Here is a 22,248-nt window from a genome sequence, read left to right on the forward strand (position 1 = left end):
GGGTAGGAGGTTTACTGGGTTTGAGGAGAACTGTTATCATGGCCTCAAGGAGAGAGGGAGGGAGTGTGCCTATTTCGCATGCCTCTTCCCATAATGCTAGTAATTGCGGAACCAAAATAGATTTAACGCTTGTAAAAGTCCATGGGGAGACCGCCAGGGCCGGGGGCCTTACCCGCAGCGAGTGCCTCGATGGCCTCAGTCAGCTCTTCGACAGTGAAGGGTCCATCTAGGGAAGCGGAGGCATCAGTAGACAGGGCCATGAGAGGGAGTTCCTCTAGGTAGGAGTCGATTTCTGAGATATAGGGCTCATCGGCTTTCGAGTATAGGGATGTGTAAAATGCAAGGAACTCTGTGTTGATGTCCTGAGATGAGGTAGCCAGCGTACCGTCGGACCTTTCAATTGCCAGGATGTTGGGGGCGCCAAACTCGTGCCGAATTAGCATGGCCAGCAGGCGGCCTGGCCGCTCGCCCTCCCCGTATAGTCTAACTGCCCGGGGATTATCAAGGAATTTAACTTTGCTCTCTGCAAGGCCATGGAATCTATCCAGCTCCCGACCCAATGCTGCCAGTGCCACAGGGGAGTGGTCCTGAGCATATTGGGACTCCAGGATAGCTAGGGACGATTCGCGGTCAGTGATATCCTCCCGAATATGTTTCAGAATGCCACAACCTTTAGATATGGCGATACCCCTGATGTATGCTTTGAATGATTCCCAGATAGTGGCACGTGAGGGTACTGAATCTGTGTTGACCTCAAAAAACTCCTCAATGGAGGACTCCAGTTCGGAGGCGAAGGTATGGTCCAGGAGGGCATAGGGCCTCATTTTCCATTGTCTCGTTTTTCCAGAGTCATGTCCCCAGTTTAGAGAGATGACCACTGGGGAGTGATCAGACAGCGTTCTGGGGAGGATTGCCAGATGGGATAGGCACCTAATTAGTATGTCAGATAAGAGCCATCTATCTATTCTAGAATGTGAATCATGGACTGAAGAGTAATAGGTGTACGTGCGGGACTCAGGGTACATTAAACGCCAAGCGTCAACCACTGCCAGCGGGGTAAAGTTGTGAGGATCATGTAAACTGTCCTTGAGAGCTGGTGAGGTTTGGAGCCCGACCTATCTAGAGTGACATCTAAGATCGTGTTGAAGTCGCCACCCCATATGATCGGGATCTGGGGTAACTTTCAAGGATCGAGGCTAGGCGCAGGTAAAGTTCAGGGTCGTCAATGTTAGGTCCATATATATTCAGGATAGCTACCTCTTGATTTTGAAATTTACCAACAATAAGTACATATCTCCCAATGGGGTCTACATGCGAGTGGGAGCAACTGAACTTAAGGCTCCTGTGAATTAAGGTGAGGGTACCTCTGCTCCGAGTGGAGTAATTTGTGTAGTACCTCTGGGGTCGCCACTGTTTAGAGAATCTGTCGCACTTTCAGCACGAGCATGGGTTTCTTGCAAGCATAGGACTTGAATACCATGTCGCTCTTTTTGTAGTTGCCCCGACCCCTAACATTCCAGCTCATGAAGGTTAGGCTGTTATCCGCCCTTAGTGTGGAGGGGTATTCTGAATTTTGTTCTGAGGGTTTGAGTTGGTCTACGCCATCTCGGCCTAGGCCAATGTGTCAACCCATCTATAATTCTGTGTAGTATTAGTGTGTCATGTGTGACCTCTCTGGTAGTTGCCAAGACTTTTTCAACATAACTCCCTATCCTCCCGCCCCCACCCACGTCCCTCCCCCAACTTGAGGAATGAAACCCCAAACCCCAACAAAGCATCAACAAACAACTCAGCATCAGCACCTGAGGGCCTGTTGGCTGTCCTAGCCATGGCGTGACAGACTAGAAGAGGGTGAGGAGAGTGCAAATACAGTTGGAATAACAAGTGTGTTCAGTTTAGGATACATGAGTGAAGGATTTAAGGTAAAGACAGGAGGGCTGCCACAACATGTTTATGCATTTCCATAGACTCTAGCCATGACACATCATAATTGTAAGCATTTCCTCAACACCGGCTCCCCGGCAGGGAACAGGCCCGTGACAAAAACTGGAGCAGCTATAGGGTATTAATAATAGTCAAACACAGCAAGATCCCGCCCTCCAAGCGAGCCGGAGCCCGGAGGATCAACCCAGCAAGAAAAAAACAGACGAACAACCAGAGTCAATGTGCATGGCATAGAACCATTATGAATAAGGCTAACTGCGGCCCATCACTGACCTAGACTGACATAATACATACCATAACAGACTGGGCCTGTGGCAGCAGTGGATCAGCCAGGGAAGTGCTGGTCTAGGAACTTAGAGGCCTCCTCCGGGATCGAGGAAGTTTTGTTGGAATGTTCAATACGTAATTTTGCGGGAAAAACATGGAGTACTTGGCTCCAAAGTCTCGAAGTCTCTTTTTCACAGCTGTAAATGATTGGCGTTCCCGTTGCACCGCCACAGAGTAGTCCGGGTAGAGGTGGATCGTATTCGCTCCAAGGAGGAGTTCTCCCTTGATCCTGGCCGCTCGTAGGAGGGCATCGCGGTCCCGGAAGTTTAGGATCCTGGCTATAATGGGCCACGGCGGTGCACCCGGCCTGGGTTTTGTGGTCAAGGAGCGGTGTGCTCTCTCAATGGCGAACTGCGGGGAGAGTTTAGGGGCATCCAGGAGTGTCATGAGGATGCGTTCCACGTAGTCCTCCATGGGCTCTGTAATATTGTCCTCGGGTATTCCAATAATGCGCAAATTGTTCCGTCTCGAGTGGGACTCGAGATCGTCCTTTTTCTTCTCCACCGCTGTCACCCGGTTGGTGAGCGTGGAGACTGCAGCGCGTAGAGAGCCAAGGTCATCTTCAGCAGCTCCCAATCTGGTTTCCACTTCAGCAACTCTTCCATTCGTTTTTTCGATATGAGCTTTTATGGAGGAAATGATCCCGTTCATAACGTCCAGTTTTGTATGGAGTGTAGTGAAGCCATCTCGAATATATTCCAGCATCTTCTGTGAGTCGTCTGAAGCCGATGGGGCAGAGGTAGTAGGTTGCCCCTCAGGGTCATCGGGGACAGGCTTGGACGGCGTTTTAGTGAACATGTTTAACAAACTTTGCTTTTTCCCAGCACTAGCTCCCTTGGTCATGGTGAAGGCCGGGCCCGGGGTCTGGGATCCTGGACGAAAGTAGGTACTCAGAGGTAGTGAGATTCACCCGGTAACAGCTGCAGATTAGGGATATCTGGGACTACAGTTATGTAGCTTTTCGGGCCTGTGGGTCAGTGTCCAATTTGCGGCAAAGTTATGCTCCAAGACTTAATATGTGTGTGCCCCGATGGACCACGCCCGCCCTCGTGGTGGCAGCGGTGGGGGTGACTCCTAGGGCAGGGCCGGTGGAAGTGAAGGCACCGGTGGTTCAATACAGCAGGACTGGTTTAGTGTGAGGCGGGTGCTAGAGACCAGGGCGGCACCTTCTCCTACCAAGTAAGCGTATGGCGAGTACCGAGTTCAATGCTGTATAAAGTTCACAGGGTTGGACTAGCCGGCCTGGTGGTTATGCAATCTAGAGGAGGTGCCCCCAGAGCAGATCCAGTATCAGGGCGTCTCCACTGATCCCAGGCTCCCCAGCAGAACACGGAGCACACGACAAAGGGTTTGGGTCGGGGGACTGGGATCCTGGGCGAAAGTAGGTACTCGGAGGTAGTGTAGTGCCCCCGGTAATAGCTGCAGATTTGGACTATCTGGGTCTATAGTTATGTAGCTTTTCGGGCCTGTGGGTCAGCGTCCAACTTGCGGCAAAGGTATGCTCCAAGCCTTCTTGTTAAGCCATATGTGTGTCCTACGATGTGCAGGGTCCGCACACGTGGTGGTAGCAGTGGGGGTGACTCCTAGAGCAGAGTCGGTGGGGATGAAGGAACCGGTGATAAAGTACAGCAAGACCGGTTTAGTATAAGGCGGGTGCTGGAGACCAGGGGCGGCACCCTCTCTTGCCAAGTAAGCGCGTGGCAAGTACCGAATTCAATGCTGAACAAAGTGCACAGGGTTGGACCAGCCGGCCTGGTGGTTATGAAATCCAGTGGGGGTGCCTCCAGAGCAGCTCCGGTATCAGGGTGTCTTTGCTTAGTTCAGGCTCCCCAGAGGGACAGGGAGCGTACTACAAAGGATTCCCTCGATGGTCTTTCAGATGGATGTCAATGCATTGGGTGTTTTGAGGTGGGAGGAGAGGAGGTCCCCACAGAGTCCAGGACGATACGGATTTCAGGCCCTGAGCCGCTCACCCGGAGCGCTCGGGTCGCAGGCAGCTCAAAGCGCCGCGGGCAGCAAAGCCGATTGCCGCCGCCAAGCCCGCTCACTAGTGGGGGAAGAGAGGGCCCAAGCCCAGTCCACGGCCGCAGGAGTTGGGGAAGACAGCCTGCTCCCCGCCACCCGGCCTCCTTACCTTGTTGAAAATCGTGGCCGGAGCACCACAGGAGGAGGGGCGAGGGAGAAGGGCAGGCGAGCAGCACAGCAGTGCAGGGTCAGCCACGGCGGCTCCGACCGCCCGCGGCTCCAGCCCAGATCAAGAGGGATCACCAGTCTCGAACTCCGGCCACCAGCCAGCAATGGCGCAGTGCGATTGCAGGACTGCCGGGTGATCAAACGAGCTGCGCAGCTATTCGGCTCGACTCCCGCGCCCTTATGCCCCTCCCCCACGCAGGCCGTCTGTGCTGCGGTGTTGGGTGGTGCCGCTGATCCGCACTCCACGGAGCTCCGTCCCGGGGTGAGTCAGATGTCCGCAGCGTCACACAGCTGATGGTAACAGCGAGGCTCACAGGGGGTCCCTGGATCCAAAAGTCAGCCGACAGTGGTATGCAGTGAATAGTGTTAAACCCTTGACTGGGTGGTAAATCAGTAATAAAATCGAGGGACAATGTGTGCCAGGGTGCTGGTGGGATTTCCAATGGTTGTAATAGCCCAGCCGGTTTCTGCTTGGGTGACTTGTTTTGAGCACACACTCCACAAGATAGGATTAATTGGATAATGTCTTTACACCATGTGGGCCACCAATAATTTTGTTTTACCTTGGCTAGGGTTTTAGCGATTCCGGGGTGGCCCTCGATCAAGGAATCATGATAACCGGACATGACTTGTTCTCGTAGTTCTTGGTTTGGTAAGAATAAACGATTCCTGAAATAGGGCAACTGATCTTTTATCATGTAATGTTCTCCTTGTGCACTCCACGCTTGTAATTGCTCCGGCCTCATCAGGTTTTGGATTTCTTCATGTAATTCTTTCTGAGTTATGGTTGCTGTGATTCCTAGGAGCTTGTCACTCGGGTGGATTGCTATTGGGTCAAGGGTGTGATACCCTTGCTCTTCCACCCCCATACGGGAAAGGGCATCGGCCTTCCCGTTCTTCACCCCTGGTCGAAATCTAATCATGTAGTCATATTCAGCAAAGAAAAGAGCCCAACGTGGTTGTCGTGAAGATTGGGCCTTTGCCGTTTTTTTAGGTACTGGAGGTTCCGGTGGTCAGTTATTACAGTGATTGTGTGTCTGGTGCCCAAGAGGTAGTGCCGCCATGCCTTAAAGGCTGACTTAATGGCCAGGAGTTCTTTGTTCTGTGATAGCGTAATTGAGTTCAGGGGGTGTGAATTTACGCGACCAGAAGGCAACAGGGTGTAACTCGCCCATTTCGGGGTCCTTTTGTGAGATGACGGCTCCCATAGCCATGCTTGAGCCGTCCGTTTCCACCAGGTATGGGAGATCAGGGCGAGGGTGGCGTAAGATTGGAGCAGATGTGAATCTTGCTTTGAGTTCCTGGAAAGCCTCCTCGGCTTCTGTTGTCCACTGGAACTTTTTGTTGCTTTTCCTTAGTAATGACATGATGGGATGCATGATTTGCGAAAATCCTGGGATGAACTGGTGGTAGAAGTTTGCAAAACCCAGCATACTTTGAACCCCCTTCAATGAATTTGAGGATGGCCAGTTCAGGATAGCATCTACCTTGTGTACATCCATTCAGGCTGAGAATAAAGCCCAGGAATTCCACCTCAGAGGCATGGAATGAGCACTTTTCAAGCTTGGCGTAGAGCTGTGTTGACGGAGTTTCTCCAATACGGATCGGACGTGTTTAATGTGGTCCTGCTTTGATGCAGAATATACTAGAATATCGTCGATGTACACTAGAGCACAGACATCAATCAATTCCCGTAGGACATCGTTCATGAAGTATTGAAATGCAGCAGGTGCGTTGCAAAGGCCAATATTGACATTCGTACAAGCCATATTTGGTGCGAAAAGCGGTTTTCCATTTGTCCCCCTGTTTTACACGAACAAGGTGATATGCCCCCCTCAGGTCTAGTTTTGTGCAGATTTGGGCATCTTTACTTGATCAAGCAATTCAGGGATCAGTGGCAAGGGGTAGCGATTTTTTACGGTAATCTGGTTCAGTGCCCGATAGTCGATGCACGTTCTCAAGTCCCCCTCCTTTTTCGGTACGAAGAATAGTGGACTGGCTGCTGGAGACTTCGATGGACGGATGAACCCGTTGGCCAGGTATTGGTCAAGATAGGCCTTCAGGTGCTGGTTTTCTGGTTCCGTGAGTGCGTAAATTCACCCACAAGGGATTTGTGCGCCAGGTATCAGGTCGATTTGGCAATTGTAACGTCTATGTGTCATGCGCCCCTTTTTCTCCAAGCATTGAGATCGATGGCAATTGGGCCGCCATCGTTTGTTCCATTACGTTTGACACGTTTTCTGAGCCGCGGTCTAGTCTTTTTCCAACATGGCCGCCCCCTGTATATCAGCGTTCAGTTGCTGCCGGCTCGCCGTGTTGCAACTGTGTGTGTTTCGCTATCCTGCTGTTGTCACGCTCCTGTTCATTTCTCTTGGCTCTGCTGAGCCCTGCCTTTCCTTGGGTACTCACCCCTCTCTCTGTACCTTCTTTTTCTCCTTCTCTCGCTATGCTCTTACCTGCTGGAACTCTCTTCTCAGTTCCCCTCCCTTCGCTCTCTCTGTCTCTCTTCTCTGCCCTCAGGGAAGCTTCGACGTATCTTTGCCTCAGCTTCTAGTCTCTCCTTCCCTGTGGCGTCGTTCTCAGCGGCGCCTTCTCCAGGTTTCCCCGAGCGCTTCCGTTTCCACTGGGGATTTCTCGCAGGTCCCCGTTCTGCTACCTGATTCTCACTTGCCTGCTCGAAGCTTTCGCGTCTCCAACGATCTTCAGTGCTTTGTGGTTACCATCCCTTCTGCAAGAAGGTTCTGGGGTTTTTAGCCTGCGCGGCTTTTTCCCCGTTCTGGCTATCACGGTCCCGGGGTCACTGGTTTCCGGAAACATTCCGCAACCAGTGTGGCATTGTTCCGTGGTAGACCGTATCTCATAAAAAAGAAATCATCCGTCAAAGAAAGAAGAAAGAAAACCTCCAAGGATATTTCTTCAGGTGAGGAGGAGGGGGAGGAAACAGAACTAGAAAGTGATTGGACATTACGGATAAATCCCCAATTTGTGACAGTTTGCAACGCCCAACACAAACTGAGATGGCTACCCCTGAACAACTCCAGGAATTGGTTACTGCAGTCCAGTCCCTTAATGTGGAAGTCCGTAATCTCAATCAAGAAGTACAAAACCTTAAGGTGGAGAAAAATGTACTTGGACAATTGGTGTCTACACGGGAAACACGTTCTGATCTCCCTTCACTACCTCCGTCTGTGGGTAGATTTGATGGCACACCTAAATCACTTAAAGAATTCATTGAAGCCTGTAATGTGTACTTTGCCTTCCGATCCACAGCATACTCGACAGGTCTGAGCAAGGTAGGGTTTGCAGTTTCCAATATGTCCGGAAACGCTTTGGCTTGGGCCAACCCGTTGGTTACCGAAAATGATCCGGTCCTACAAGATTGGGAAGCATTCCTTACCAAGCTAAGACAGACTTTTGAAAGACCAGAAATAAACTACATGGCGTGTGAGGAGCTCCTGGAGGTACACCAAGGCCAGATGGATCTTTTGTCCTACATCACAAAGTTTAAGCGACTAGATACCGAATTCACCTGGTCAGAACAGGCGCAATTCACTATATTTCGCAGAGGTCTCAAGGAGGAACTAAAGGATGAACTGGCAAGAGTTCCTAGGCCCGTCTCTTTCTCAAAACTTGTGTCAGGAGTTCTACAGATGGAACACCGAATAAATGAACGCAGACAAGAGAAGGAGAGGGAAAGGAATAACAGGTTTTCCTGCCCCCGTTCCACCTCCCTCACCTTCATCTACAACCCTAAGCAAGGATGAACCAATGCAAATTGGATCCATGAGAGCTCCATTTACTCAAGAAGAACGGAAGAGACGCAGAGACTCGGGTCTCTGCATGTATTGTGGTTCCTCTTCACATCTGCTTCGGAATTGTCCCGAAGTCCATCCAAGGTCGGGAAACGGGGTGCCTCGAACCTAGGGGGGGGGACCACGGTTTGAGGAATTACAGAAAGTCCCTATGTTTCATTATCCATCACACCTTCCACGCAGTCAGAAGACACCCGTTTGGTGGTGGTTACTCTACACTTGTCCTGGAGGGATAAGTCAGTAGAGACTCTCGCTCTCATAGATTGTGGAGCGGCTGGCAATTTTGTAGACACCTTGTGGGCCGAGTAGATGGGTATCCAGCGCGTTCTCAATCAGGAAGATCTCAAGGTAGAGGGAGTTGATGGTGGTACTCTTTGCTCGGGTCCTATTACCCATTCCACAGAACTGATCAGCCTTACCATTCAACAGCATAAGGAGGACATATCCTTCAAGACTATTCGGGCAGCTCATTTCCACATCATCCTGGGCATTGCCTGGCTTCGACTACACAACCCCACCATAGACTGTTCTAAGTACACCCACAGTTTCCTTTCACCCCATTGCCAACAATCCTGCCTACAATCTGCAAGATACCAACCGGCGATTCTACAGTCAGTCAATGCTCAATCACGGACTATTTACTTGATTCCTCCTCAGTTTCAGGTATATGATCAAGTCTTCATGGAAAAGGCAGAGTATGATCTACCTCCACACCATCCTGAAGACTGTGCCATCGATTTAGTACCTGATGCCTTAGTTGCTTTTGGCAGAATATTTTCTCTGTCCCTGAAAGAAAAGGAAGTACTCCGGAAATACTTGGATGCCAACTTAACCAATGGCCTTATTCAACCCTCAAAATCTCCTACTGGTGCCCCGTTGTTTTTCATCGCTAAGAGAGACTTCGCAGAGCTTAGACCCTGCATTGACTATCGTGGGCTCAACTTGGTAACTATTTGTGATAGATACCCCATGCCCCTTATTGCAGACATACTGGAAGCTGTGAGAGGAGCCACAGTTTTTTCGAAGCTCGACTTAAGAAATGCTTATCATCTCTTGCGCATCCGGACAGGTGATGAATGGAAAACAGCGTTTCGAACATCCTACGGCCTGTATGAGTATAAGGTCATGCCTTTTGGTTTGGTCAATGCCCCTGCCATTTTTCAACGTTTCATGGATCGCACTATTTCAGACTTGTTATTTCATTCAGTGATCATTTACCTTGACGACATCTTGGTATTTTCAAAAACCCACCAAGATCACATCATTCACCTCTACGAAGTCTTCCATCGTCTTCAAGAGAACCATCTTTTAGTAAAACCCAGTAAATGTGAATTCCTTGTCTCATCTGTCCAATATTTAGGATTCATACTCACCCAAGAGGGGATAAAGATGGACAATAAGAATGTCTCAGCCATCTTGGACTGGCCATCTCCAAAGACTATAAAGGAGATCCAGAGATTCCTGGGTTTCACTAATTTTTACAGGAAATTTATTCAAGATTTTTCTGCCACAGTAGCTCCCATTACCGCTCTTTTAAAGTAAGAAAATCAACCCTTTGTTTGGTCTCCTGCAGCTGAGACAGCATTTCTGGCCTTGAAGCAAAGATTTAGTTCGGCACCCATTCTGGTTCAACCCAACCAAGACAAAAGGTTTATTGTAGAGGCGGAACGCCTCAGCAAACGCAGTGGGAGCTGTTCTCCTGCAGGAAGAGGAAGGAGAGGAACATCCCATCGCATATCTCTCGAAGACTCTCACAACCAGCCAACAAAACTATTTTGTTATTGAGCGAGAGCTATTAGCCATCAAATTGGCCTGTGAAGAGTGGAGGCATCTGTTGCAAGGAGGAGGTCATCCTTTCCTCATTAGAACAGATCACAAGAATCTCAGGTCTTTGCAGAATATGGAATGTGTAAACTCTCGCCAAGCTAGGTGGGCTCACTTCTTTGCCCATTTTGACTTCGAGATCACATCCGTACCAGATACTCAGAACGTGATTGCAGATGCACTCTCCTGTCGGTATTCCACGGAAGACCCTTCACAGATCCAAAAAGAAAGGTTGTTTCCCGACAGTGTTTATTGCCGTTGTCTCGTCATTCCTCTCTCAAGTCAGGTCCGCCACCACTAAGGCACCATTACCTGTTTCTTCTTCACCTCATATTCAAGTGAACCTGAGAGACGGTTTGTGCTTTGTTGACAAGAGATTGTTCTTGCCAAAGGTCAGCTTGCAGCAGAAGGTGTTATCTTGGTGTCACGACCACCCCACTGCAGGGCATCGGGTTATGAAGAGCACGGAGGCTCTAGTTCAAAGATCGTTCTTTTGGCAAGGAATGTCCTCTGACATAAAGAAGTACGTCCAAGCATGTGCTCAATGTACCCAAAATAAGAATTGTAATAAAAAACCCATCAGATTATTAGAACAGATTCCCTTACCCAAGGTCCCTTGGGAACAGATTTCTACAGATTTTGTAGTGGACCTTCCAGAATCTCGAGGCCACACGTGTATCATGGTCACTAGCGATACACTCACTAAGTTGGCTCATTTTTTCCCCCTTCCCGGGAATTCCTACGGCCTCCCAGATGGCTGAGGTATTTGTACGAGATATATTTTGGTTGCAAGTATTGCCTACTAAAATTATCTCGGACCGAGGAAGTCAATATACCTCGAAATTCTGGACAGCTCTCTGTCAGATATTGGGTATCGAACGAGCACTATCCTCCGGCTTCCATCCTCAGACCAACGGACAGACCGAGAGACTCAACAGAACATTGTAACAATATCTTCGATGCTATACCAATGATACACAAGACAACTGGTATGATCTATTGCCTACTGCCGAATTTGCTTATAATAATTGCATCCATTCTGCCACAGGACTGAGTCCTTTTTTCAATATCTTTGGAATGCATCTGAGAAGTATTTTACCGGTCTCAGATTCCGCATCAGTATGTCCCACTATTGAGGACCGTCTACAGCAAATTACGGAGGCACACCGAACGGCCAAAACAGCCCTGATTCAAGCTCGAGACCGATACAAGCGATTGGCAGATCGAAGACGTGTTGAGACACCCACAATTAAGACAGGATCAAGGGTCTGGTTGTCCACCAGATTTCTTCCCCGGTGGATTCACCCATCTAAGTTGTCACCCAGGTTCGTGGGACCCTATACAGTGACTTCTCAAATAAATCCGGTCGCTTTCCGACTACAGCTGCTTAACAGCATGAAAAGAATTCATCCTGTGTTTCATGCGTCCCAGTTACGCCCCGCTTTGGCTGACATTCCGACAGCCCCTTTGGGTCCCTTGGTGGAGGAACAAGGGCCTGAGGGGGAAGAATATGAAGTAGCCAAGATCAAGGATTCCCGTTATCATCGGGAACGTTTGGAATTTCTGCTTTCTTGGAAGGGTTACCCGTCATCAGAAGACTCCTGGGAACCAAGTTCCAATGTTCATGCCCCCTGACTGGTAAAACAGTTCTATCGGGCCCATCCGGGTAAACCAGGGTTCTCCCGCACTGGAGGGGGGGGCATACGGTCATGCGCCCCTTTTTCGCCAAGCATTGGGATCGATGGAAATTGGGCCGCCATTGTTTGTTCCATTACGTTTGACACGTTTTCCGAGCCGCGGTCTAGTCTTTTTCCAACATGGCCGCCCCCTGTATATCAGCGTTCAGTTGCTGCCAACTCGCCGCGTTGCAACTGTGTGTGTTTCGCTATCCTGCTGTTGTCACGCTCCTGCTCATTTCTCTTGGCTCTGCTGAGCCCTGCCTTTCCTTGGGTACTCGCCCCTCTCTCCGTACCTTCTTTTGCTCCTTCTCTCTCTATGCTCTTACCTGCTGGAACTCTCAGTTCCCCTCCCTTCGCTCTCTCTGTCTCTCTTCTCTACCCTCAGGGAAGCTTCAACGCATCTCTGCCTCGGCTTCTCGTCCCTCCTTCCCTGTGGGGTCGCTCTCGGCGGCGCCTTCTCCAGGTTTCCCCGAGCGCTTCCGTTTCCACGGGGGATTTCTCTCAGGTCCCCGTTACGCTACCTGATTCTCACTTGCCTGCTCGAAGCTTTCGTGTCTCCAACGATCTTCAGTGCCTTGTGGTTACCATCCCTTCTGCAAGAAGGTTCCGGGGTTTTTTGCCTGCGCGGCTTTTTTCCCGTTCTGGCTATCACAGTCCTGGGGCCACTGGTTTCCGGAAACCTTCCGCAACCAGTGTGGCGTCGTTCCGTGGTAGACCGTATCTCATAAAAAAATCATCCGTCAAAGAAAGAAGAAAGAAAACCTCCAAGGATATTTCTTCAGGTGAAGAAGAGGGGGAGGAAACAGAACTAGAAAGTGATTTGGACATTACGGATAAATCCACAATTTGTGACACTATGCGGTGGCAGGGTATTAGCCTGTTCTTTCTGAAAGACATCTTGAAAGTCCTGGTATTCACTTGGTAGGGTGCTGATTGCCACAGTCGCAAGCGTGGAGGTTCTGGTGTCTATTGGTGGTTTCTCTTGGCGATAACATGTGTGGGCGCAAGTCTCAGGAAAGACCAATTCTTTTGCTTGTCAATCGATTCGAGGATTGTGAGCTACCAACCATGGCATTCCCAAAATCAACTGGAACTGTGGTGCCTTAATGAGGTCGAAAACGATAGATTCTTGGTGTCCATTTCCGTGCCGTCGACAGTGGTAAAAGTATTGGTGGTTGATTTAGGGTGTAATGGAAGCCCCATCTTTGCCGCAAGATCCTGGTCGATATAATTCCCAACGGCTCCACTTTCTATGTACGCTCTTACTGCGTGCATCCGAGATGGTTGTTGGTGATTGATCAAGACCACAGATAGTGCAAAATGGGACGTCTGTAGTTCAGTTTCTTCGCTCGACAAGTGGACCTTACACTTGCTGGGCTGGGGAGTTTTCCGATTCCTTGATGGTATCTTCCTTGTCCGTGGCCCCTACCGTCCTCCTCTGTGGCTTCACAGTGCAGTCTTTAAGGAAATGACCTGACCTTCCACAGTACAGACATAACTGCTGCTGTCTCCTTATCCCTTTCCGCTTTAGTCTAGGGGATCTGAACCTTCCGTTGTTCGGGCAGTATTGTCCTTTGAACGCACATACATAGGGCGAGGGTCCGGTCTGGTTCGATCTGCTCTTCGGTCCTGCAACCTATGATCCAGTTGAACAACAAGGTCAATGAATTCTGAGCAGTCTTTCGGGGGGTTCACTACTTGTGTGAGAACATCCTAGAGCTACCCCCGCAATCCCCGATGAAATAACGTGGTTCTCTTCTCCACTGGCCATACTGCTTCAACTACGAGTCTATTGAACGTGGCTATGTATGTTAATAGGTCTTGATACCCTTGGCATAGGGACAGAATTTCATTGTCTAATGCCTGCCCATGAGTACGACGGGCGAACAGCTTTTCCATCTCCTGCTGAAAGCCCCTGAAGTCATGCAGCAAAGGATCGTCTTGGGCCACAAAGGGTACAGACCAGTCTGTGGCACTACCACTCAGGTAGGATAGCACAAAAGAGACCCGTGATTGGTCATTCGGAAAGGCCCCTGGCCTACAAAGGAAGTGCAGGCGGCACTGGTTCATGAACGTTGCAAACCTCTTGGGATCCCCCATAAATCGTTTGGGCGGGGCCAAGGGAACTGCCCCAGGAAGGGTTATCTGAACGGGATTGGCTGATGGCGCTGGCATCGAGGGCACGCTTCCCTGCAATGGTGCATGCCCTGCTTGTGCCTGGAGAAGTTGCCGGCTTAAATCATTAGTGCGTTCTTTGGCTACTATCAGCTCTCTCCTCAGGGTGTTGGTCTCCTGCCTGGCTGCATGTACTTCGGAACGTAGCTGCCACAACATGTGGGCTAACTGGTCAGTTTCTGACGTTTCCATGACGCCCAGGTGGATTTTGATGTGAGGCTTTGCTTTCTGTAACGCTCACCTGGTATCCACGGGCATGTCACTCAGCCTGTTCTGACCTCTTACGACCTCGAACCCTTCCCTGGAGGCTATTCGACTGGAGACTGTGCCTTGTTTTCTTGGATAGAGTGCTCTCCGTCCTGCTTTCAGCGCAGGGGCGCGTTGATTGATGCGGGCTCGTTGCTGCCTAGTTACTTCACTGGCAAGAGTCAGTATAATGAGTCTTTTGAACAGTTCTCCAACTTCGTTCCTTTCCTTCCTTAGATGATGGCCTCGCGTCCGGGGATGGCGGCGTGCTGCTGAGATGAGTAGCGCTGAAGGTGAGTGAGAGCGTGATGCGCGATGCCCCCCTTTCGTATTTGCATTGAACTGAGTTCTTTTTCTGTGTCTTTTAGGTGCTGCAACAATTTCAGCGTGGATGCCGGTTATGAAGAACAAATGCGGTGGGTAAGCACGGTATGCAGCACCCTTAGATGTTTCCACGCTAACCTGGAGTGTCTTTTCCCTCTTGCAGATGGATGATGAGTTCGGGAGAACGAGTTCCCCCAGAGCGGCTGGGATTCAGGTAAGCGTTTGAAGCTTGTACAGTATTTAAAAATAAGCAAAGATTTACAGAATGCTTACTAATGCCTTTTTTCTGTTCTTTTCCCTTTCCTTAGGAAGCAGCATGCCGGATGGGAATGACACCGCCGAAGATGCCCGCAGAACAGAAAGAGCGATGAATGATGACCAGAAGCGCTGCAAGGTAAGGCTGTTCCTAACGGTGTTCTTGTTCTTGCAGGAGCTGAGCGCAGAAGAAAGATGCAGGCCTACTGGAGACCGATCCGAACACGGGGAGTGTCACGCTGCAGGTGCACAAAACGCAAAGCATGTTTCTCAGCCTGGGTGTGGTTTAAATAGTCTCTGGGTATCTCAGATGTCTCTGGGCTGAACCACACCCAAAAGACTAGACCGCACATGCAGTTCTGGGAACCGAAATATGTGGGGGCATCCATCTTGTCCCCATCAATGCACTACAAGTCCAATCCCCAATGTTATCCTATGGGAGTGAGTGAGTCTGGTGCCACAAGCGCCAAGTCTGACTCCAAGTGAGTCTTTGGAGGGATGGAGAGGCCCTTGAGGGCCATGTAGGTGATCGCGGCCTGGCTCCAGCCTGACATCTTGGAGGGCTGGGGACATGAGGGGCAGGAATCATGACAATAGTTAAAGCTAGTGATGGTATATAAGCAGTGCTGAGCGCAGCATCTCAGCTACGTTGGGGTATAGCTCAAATAGGCAAGGTACATAGTGGCATTACAATGGGGAAGCTGCACAGAAACACACAATTTGTGCAACGCCAGATGGAGTGAAGCTTATTGTTGCTTGCATTAAAGTTCAATCACTCATCAGCAGTTCACCATCAATTGCGTCTCTTATCACATCAATTTTAACAATGTCCATTCCAGCACTCACCATACAATGTTGCTGCTTGCAACCTTGGCTTCAACATAGATCGTTCTTGTATCAGTCTCCCCAACTCACCGGATAGGTTGATTTCACTGACGTTGCTTTGTTCTTAGAGCCAAGGATGGAACCACAGTGGCTGTTGATTCTCCCCACATTGATTATTGACGCAAGAGGGACCCGGGTATCTCTGACACACAATGCAGGATTCTTCAGCCAGGTTTCCTGGTTTTGCGCTTTCTATTCTCGAGTCTCTGGAAAGTAACGGTTCCTTGTCAAAAAGGTCAAGTGAATTTCCCTCCCTGCGATCAGCTTTGGTTTTGCTGTCTTTCCTCTCTTGCTCAACTGCCGTCCCGAAACTGCTGTTTCCTTGTGTGCTTTGCCTCACTCAGTGTGCTCTCGTACTCCGCCTTTTATCCGTGTGGGGAAGTGTAATGGAAGTCAGGGGTGTGTGATGATCAGTAACTGCGTGACCTTGCCTGACCATTGTATTGCGACACATCATCAGGTATACTGCTCGGGTGTTAGTCCGCTTTCTCTGTGAGAAAGTGTTCGTATTGTAGGGGAGGTTTAGAGTTGCTAAATATTCCACCTGGTAGGATGAGGTAAAGGTGTTACAAGGAAGGGGATACTGCGTTTTACTATCCAGTGTCCCACTCCCACCCCTCGAAGACCCATCACCCAGGTGTATGTGACTTCAATCCAGCAATCCAACTAAGTCAATGCCTAGTCTGGGATGCCCAATGGAAGCCCTTATTTATATATTTTTATGTCAAGTTCTTAAATCTGGATGATGAGGCCTTATATAACGCCCCTCTCTTTGAATCCCCCTGACCTCACTGAGTCAAGAAGTAGGTTTGTTTTGCAAATTAAAAGATTTATTTGAAGAATTAAACTATATATATATATATATATATATATATATATATATATCACTTTTATGAATAAATCAATATTTGATAGCACACTTAAGAATATAATAGTGATCAACAATGGGTAATATTACAATAGCACACTCTCTATAATTAATGAGGAGTTGGTATAAAAAGGATAAGGTAGCAGAGAATACTTTGTATGGTTTCAAGGAAATGCAAGATATGAAAGAATGCAACACAGGATAACCTTGATATGATTTCAATCACAAGATAATATGATTACTTTTTCCCTTGTGACAACTCACTCCCCCCCCTTATGCAATAGGAAGAAATGGAAATGAGGACACACAGGTTTCAAGAATACAATTAATAATGCAGTTCAATTCCAGTTCCCCCAGCACGCTTAGAGAAACAGGTATGATTCCAAACAGGAAAAAAATACTTTGAATGTGGTTGCAATGGATGGGAAAATATGCTAAAATGCTTTTAATTCACTAAAGGAGATTCAGGATAAGTGATAGCAACTTTGGATTAGTTCATATCACACTAGCAATGATTCATGAGTGATTATCAAATTGAAAACGAATTTCAGCAGTGGAAAGCAGGAGCCAGCTATTTTGACAGAAAATGAAATGGAGCTAAACTTCACTTCTAGAACGTGAGGTTCAAAAGATACAAACGTTTTTGTGGAGGTAGATTTTCAAAAATAAAGTCAATCTTTCAGAATGACAAATGCGCGTTACAGATTTAAAATCACCAGGACGCAGTTCTGAATAGGTTGAAATGGATGTGATAAGATTACTTTAGACTAAGAGATGACTATGCACAATTCTAGAATAGATACTCACTCCTAGTTTTTGAATGGAATGGAAATGGGCCTCATCACCGATCTGGTCAGGTTTGGACTTCACTCGCCACAGGACAGGTCTCAGGCCCTCTAGGTTCTCCGTTCAGCACTGCACGGCGGTCAGGTAGGCCTCTTGAACTGGGTCTGATGGGTTCTGGATACAGCTCTGCTTTCTGGGTCTGGATCTGGTTCTGGCACAGGGTTCTAGCCAGAAGCAAATAACACAGCCCGGCTTTTGAGAATCAGGTTGCAAAAGATTTTGAGGCCTGCTGAAGAGTTCAGCTGTTGGGTTAGGCCCCTGCTTCTCCAAGGTTCTAGAGTCTGGGTTCTAGAGTGTGGTTCTGGAGTCTATCTGGACTCTGGAGTTTTCCGGCAGAGCGCTTCGCAAGAAATCAGTTGAAGTGGAAAGTGAGTGCTTCTATCTGGGTCTCAGCAGTTCTTTTTATATGTTTCCAGAGGGGGTGTGGAGGCTGACTTTCTATGCCCAACCCACTAAGGATTTGATAGGTTAAAGGATTCCCTGTGACCTGACTGGAGAAAGGATTAGTGAGTCAGAATGAGTCATCAGGTGTCATGTTTATGGCTGAAGCTAAGTTAAGGGGTCAAATCCCAATAAATTTTCGTGAGCAAATCGTCCACCGATACCAGCTATTATAGCGACAGATTACCAACCTTTCCTACGGATATAAACCCATTGGAGGACATCAATTGATTGTGAAAATTACCAAACTGTTCACCGCATACTTTGAATTACGCCTTGAGAACGACCCCAAAGGTCGAAACAGGTGTCGGCTGTCTAGCAACCATTAAATCTAGGATTTGAAGCCAGATTCACAAGTTTTATGGACTTTTTTTTTTCAAGAATTTTGGGGATCTGCGCATTGTATCCATACTTCCATCATCAATCTCATGTTCATATGTACTGGTGTTTACTAGGGGACACGAGTGGAAGTATATTACTGCAGCAGGCCACATTCCTTCATTACTGTGGTATTAATCAGCGCACTGTCTCATTAACGACCCTCATCTTTCCTTAGTTTCTAGTTAAGAATGTGGTCTGAACTTTTAACACCCTTCTGACCACCCACAGCAAGCAGGTACAATGGATACAGGTAGAAGCAGTGCGGTTTATATTTTCAAGTGGCATAGATTGTACCGGTACCTCTCAACAGGACTGCTATATATTCAGGCAAAGTAGCCTAGTTTATCAACAGAGCTGCCATATGCATATCGTGGCACAATGCCAAATATTCACAGCAGGGCTGATTGCATCATGCCCACATTTCTTAGCAGGACTGCTATATTTTGGGACAGAAACTGAATTTCCTAACAGAGCTGCTGGTAAGAGAGCAGGAACATGTGTTGGCATTTTCTGAACCAAGAACAGCGTCTAGGCTCTTCCCCCCAACCTACAACAGTGTGAGAAGATGGCATTGCTGTCATATACTTCAATCCTTGCTTCGCGGTCTTGCACTTTTCAAAAATGTTGCTTCTACCATGTTCGATTTCTGAGTCCCACTGCCAAAAGTCGAGCACATTTCAAAGCCTCATTAAGAATCTCCTGACTAATGTACGATAGTCCAAATAGGCTTAGAGCTTCTGACAAGGCATTTATGTCAGGCAAGCCTCATATGGAACTGCCAGTGCCTTAACCCTGTGTGCCTTTCAGTGTCAACAGCATGTTGGGAAAGACAGCTTAGTGGGTCAAAAACCCTGCTGCAGAGATTATGTAACCGGTTTGTTCAAATCCTGTTAACAGGTGAAGTAATGAGTCTGCATCAGAGATATGCATTTAAGATGTAGGTCATATTTAATTGTAACAGAGTTCACTTAACTTTCGGCTGTTCAAAAAGACTACTAAATGTTCAGCGATTCAGAACACACATTTCATCTGGGATGCTCTACCTGCGAATGCAAGACAACTCTTGAGGCCTGCTATGCGTTTATGGCTCGGAACACACACCTCCTCAGGGCTACTATACCTTTGACGGCTCAGAACACACAGCTCTTCAGGGCTGCTATACCTACAATTGCTCAGAGCACAACTCTTCAGGGCTGCTATGCTTGTAATGTCTCAGGGCCTCATCACGAGTTGGCCGTTATCTGAGCATAATTTCCGACCAGCGGTATTAGTGTTAACGTCGGGAGCTGTTGGGCAGAAACCGCCAGACACACGCACATGTCCCCGGTGTGAACACCAATAACGCTCGACCCAAATAATGCTGGGAAGTGTGCCAACACGCAAAATCCCTGCGTAAATAGCGCTAGTGCCGCCGGCAGCCAACATTGCATGGTAAAAAAGTGCATGGTAATAGCGCTTGCAGGAAAAGCATCACCGTCGGTACGGGAAAAACAATGGCGGCCATTTTCGAAATCACAATCCATTAGAAATAGGAGCCCCTGGCAGCCATCCACAGCAACTGAACACTGTTAGGAAGAAATATATGCAGTACCCTTTGGGAACACCACACACAATTAAGACTACAAGTGACAGTACAAATTCACCTTTGTTACAAGCCTGTACTACACAGTTAAGTGGTAGCGATGGCGGAGCAGCCAGAGGTTTCTCAAGACTAAGTGAGCAGTATCAATAGTTACACAAAGGACAGCAATTACTATGATTCAAACAAACACTGACTGAAGGTTTCTGAGTAAAAGAATATACATTTATTTACACATCAATGGTAAAACATTTCACTAAAGTAAAGCAGTTGAAAAATCACACTCTTAATACACTACACCACACCCAATAGATTCTGGACAAGTTAGGCTCAAAATGAAGTGTGAGCAAAATGGCACTCCAGTAATTCAAAAAGGGAGGGAATGACAAAGTTATCCAAAATAGTAGCAGCACCAACAAGTAATAGGCAGGGAAATATAGAAAAAGGAACTACAGTGAGGAAATCAATTCAATTCAATAGACCTGCGCCGATGTTAATGTGTCACAGTCTGTTGCTCAAGATCAGACAGTTCAGGGTAGTTCGCGGTTAAGTATTTGCCAAGAGATCAGGACGAAGTTGGTCGGCAGAAAAGTTAGCTTAAAGAATGGAGAAGGACACGCCCTCGGATTGGCGAAAGGTTTCACACACTTTCACCGCGGCTGAACGAAACGATCAACCGGATTTGAACAGTACCTTAAATGGAGCAGAAGGCTGTAGCTGAGGCGGACGTTCCTCGCAGGTCCTGCAGGCTCATGGTTCCTGAAGCGAATGTTGGACTGACATGAAGTAGGAAGACTGGAGGGTCCTGCACTGCCCAAGGAAGAAACCAGCAGCAGAGCAAAGCAACAAATAAAAGGTGTGCTCCTTAAAATGCAAGCAGGGTCCGTTTCTCCTGACTAGAGATGGGAGACCGGGCGTGCAGTTTGGTGAACTGGTTGTTCCCACCAGCTCAAGGGGAGATGATTCCTTGAAGATCTTCCCTGTCGTTGGAGTATGAAGATTTGGACCTGCAGAAGGGCTTCACCGGACGGTTCAGTCGTTGCAGGGGTCCTCTTCTGTAAGCTCCTCTTCGGTTCTTTCGTTCAGTGGCTACTCTGCCTTTCCAGCCCCAGAGACCTGCTTTTTGTGCAGTTTTCCCCGGTTCACCCAGCCTGGCTGTCAATCACACAGCAGGGTGGCTGTCCGGCCGGGACAGTCACCACAGCCAATCAGTTCAGAGTGCGACATGGGTCCCAAGGAGACCCTGTGCAGGGAGTCCTAAACCCCTCCCTCACATCCTGTCCCCACCAGACATACAGGCGCCTAAGGAGGTCTTCTGTGCAGAAGCTTGCGAAAAAAAAACGGCGAACAAAGGAACCAAACCCACGCAGAATAAAACACGGGAAAGGAATGGCCACTAAACCCAGCCCGAACCGTATAAAAACGTATATGGTCTAGCGGGTTTAAGTTCGAGGCTACCAAGATAGCCTAAAACAATACCAGGGCTATTTAAGATAACTGTGGTAGGAAAAATAGGGTAGTTACCACTGCCACCAGCCAAATCTCAATGAAAATCGAGCAAAACAATGCTCCAAGATAAACAGACAAAAAGTGATAAGTATTAACCCTTTCCATAACTCTATTTAAGATAGTTTGTACTGGGTCTGTGATTTTTAAAAAGAGACTAATAAAGTCAATGGCAACTTTACATGTTCTGGGAGACATTAGTCAGTCCCAGAAAATGGAGTCGGAGTTGGGAAGCCAAAAAGACAACCCTGTGTCACTGCACTGAAGGTGCTGTTTAAAACACAGTAAAGAGATGATGCCTATGGAGTAGGTGAGGCTCCACAGTCTATAAACACCAGAAAATGTTAAACACACACAGCAAAACACATGTAAGAGTGTGGAAAAAAGGCTCACACTCTTACCAGGTGAAAAAAAAGAAATCCTAGAAATCCAGCAAAGCTGCTGAGGGACTCAGTAGGTAAGGGAAATTAGCCATTCTGGAGAATTCTCCCTAACAAACACCCACAATGTCACAGAAGCATGCAAGTGGCAAGTGAGCACAGGAACGGCTATGTAAGCCAACATTTACAGAGTCTGAGCTCAACGTCCTTGTGGAGGAGGTGTTAGGGCACTATGAGGAGCTGTACGGGCACACCAGAAAAGAAACTATCTCAAAGCTCTGCAACCACATCTAGGGCACATCAGCAAAAAGGTATCCGTAGTTGGCCATGTCCCCAGGGATGGGGAAGACTGCAGGAAGCGGTTCAATGACCTGCAGGTCCAAATCCGGGGCATCCAAGCCCAGCACCGGACAGACTGCATGGCAACTGGAGGATGATCACCACGCCCACACCACTGGAGCTCATGCCATGAGAGGAGCGCTTCAGCAGCAACATAGACATGGCATGGATAGAGGGAGTCGGAGGAGCAGAGGCAGGCACTGCCACCCAGGAGGCCGAAGGTGAGAGTCAACACCCCTGTCCC

At 48.4% G+C, this 22,248-nt stretch overlaps 1 protein-coding gene across 6 annotated transcripts in view; it reads right to left on the bottom strand.

Annotated features, from left to right (window-relative positions):
* Nucleotides 1-22,248, bottom strand: part of RIPK3 (receptor interacting serine/threonine kinase 3) — a 429,719-nt gene that overhangs the window by 183,374 nt on the left and 224,097 nt on the right. The window contains exon 1 of one of the 6 annotated variants that reach the window (XM_069633811.1): nt 15,695-15,832. The exons of the other annotated variants lie outside the window; for them this stretch is intronic. The gene's annotated coding sequence lies outside the window, so the exon portion shown is untranslated. Of the gene's footprint in view, nt 1-15,694; nt 15,833-22,248 lie in introns of those variants that run through there. 6 annotated transcript variants of the gene reach the window in all.

Source organism: Ambystoma mexicanum, chromosome 13 (genome assembly GCF_040938575.1).
Source record: "Ambystoma mexicanum isolate Mex_15411 chromosome 13, UKY_AmexF1_1, whole genome shotgun sequence".
In the NCBI taxonomy this organism is placed as follows: domain Eukaryota; kingdom Metazoa; phylum Chordata; class Amphibia; order Caudata; family Ambystomatidae; genus Ambystoma; species Ambystoma mexicanum.